This window comes from Pteropus alecto, unplaced genomic scaffold (genome assembly GCF_000325575.1).
Source record: "Pteropus alecto unplaced genomic scaffold, ASM32557v1 scaffold20, whole genome shotgun sequence".
NCBI lineage: Eukaryota > Metazoa > Chordata > Mammalia > Chiroptera > Pteropodidae > Pteropus > Pteropus alecto.
Genome location: NW_006436298.1, coordinates 21,818,778 through 21,820,691, shown reverse-complemented (window position 1 = coordinate 21,820,691; position 1,914 = coordinate 21,818,778). Strand labels below are relative to the sequence as shown.

At 30.4% G+C, this 1,914-nt stretch overlaps 1 pseudogene; it reads right to left on the bottom strand.

The window, feature by feature from the left end:
• Positions 1-380: 380 nt before the first annotated feature.
• On the bottom strand, positions 381-447 carry LOC112480648 (annotated as a pseudogene).
• Between the last annotated feature and the right edge of the window lie 1,467 nt (positions 448-1,914).

Genomic DNA, 1,914 nt, shown 5'->3' with positions numbered 1-1,914 from the left:
TCATACCCACATTAAAACCTTACAAAAAAGGAAAAAAAAACATAAACCAATTTTATATTTGAATATTAATACAAAAATCTTAAATAAAATATCAAACTGCTAGTTTATGATAGAGATGTAAAGAGCTTCTACATTAGGAAATCTAATGCAATAAACAACATTATTAGATCAAAAGAAAAAACATTATAATTTGATAACTAGAAAACAAGTAATGAAATTAAAAACAATACAAGATGCTTGCTACCAGTATCGCTGTACTTTTTAACTATTCTAGCCAATGCAATAAAAAAATTTAAAAAGTAATAACTGTCAATATTTAAAAGGCATAAATTTAAACCATTATATGCAGACAAAAATGTTAACAAAGAAAACTCAAAAAGTAAAATTTAAAAAATTGAAATTTATAAGATACTACATTTGATCTTAGCCAAAAGGCCAAGAAGTGATGAAATTTATAAGATGAATATTTGAGAGAGAGAAAGAGAGAGAGATTTTTGTATAACAGCAATATCACCTCCAATTTGAAATTTATAAAATCCTATTCACAATCACAAAATAATTAAAGTACATAAAAAAGAACTACCCAATTAAGGAAATCTTACCATATTCTTCTATAGGAAGACAGTATTGTAAATTTGGCCCCAGTTATTCAATGTACTTGAGTAGGCAGCCCCTAATACCTTGGTATTTATGCCTTTGCATTATGCCCTTGACTGTGGGCTGGACCTAGTTATTCACTTCTAATGAACACAATACAGCAAAAGTGATGGGCTGTCACTTCTTAAATCAGGTTACAAAAGACTCTGGTTTCTTTCTGTCTTATTTACACTCTCTCTCTCTGTGGCTTGTTCAGAGGTAAGCCAGCACCCATGTTGTAAGCTGACTTACAGAGAAGCTCATGGGGCAAGAAACTGAGGGCAACTTTTTGTCAATAGCTAAAAGAAAATAAGGTCCTCAGTCCAACAAAGCACGAGGAACTGAATCCTGACACCAGGCTGGAAGCAAATCCTACCCTAGTCTACCCTTGAGATGACTACGGCCCCAGCTGACACCCTGACTGCAGATTTATGATAGTCCTTGTGGCAGAGGCATCCAGCAAAGCCATGCCAGGACTCCTGATCCACATAAACTCTGATAATTTTTTTTTTTAAATTTAATAAAGTTAGGAGTGTAGCGTTTAAACTGTTAAATTTTAGAGTGATTTCTTATATAGAAAGAGAACTAATATAGATTTCAATACAACAAAACAGATTTTGGCATTTAAAACACTAATATTAAATTCCCTTTAGCAAATGTTAAATAATTATCATGATAATTCTGATAAAAAAAAAAGAGCAGTGAGGAGAGATTTTTTTTCTCCTATCACTATATTGTAAAAGTACAGCCATTAAAACAGAATGTCTTTTGATTTAGGAAAAGACACAGATCAATGGAAAAGAATAAACAGTCCAAAAACAAAGGACATATATATAGGGATAAAGGGACCATTTGAAATCTGGGACAAAGATGGATAAATCAAACAATATCTTCAGGACAAATGAGTTTCCTTTTGAAAAAAAGAGATGACTAAAAAGCCCAAGGCCATTATATATACCAAATATTAATTCAAGGTAGATTAAAGTACTAAAAGTTAAAAAAGGATAAAAAAAGAAAACTATGTATTTGTTCAGGTAGTGAAGATGTCATTTATGAATAAGACCAAAAACCAAAAGACATAATAGAAAGATTGATATATTTGACTATATAGATATTCAAATTTCCTTTATGATTAAAAATACTCTTAGACTTAAAACAAGAGGGCCAAGCAGAAAGAAAGTGTTTGGAAAATATGTAATAAAGAAAGGGAAATATATATAATCTAGAAAAGTATTCAACAAAAGAATAAAAAAAAAACAACTGCTTAGAACATTTTAA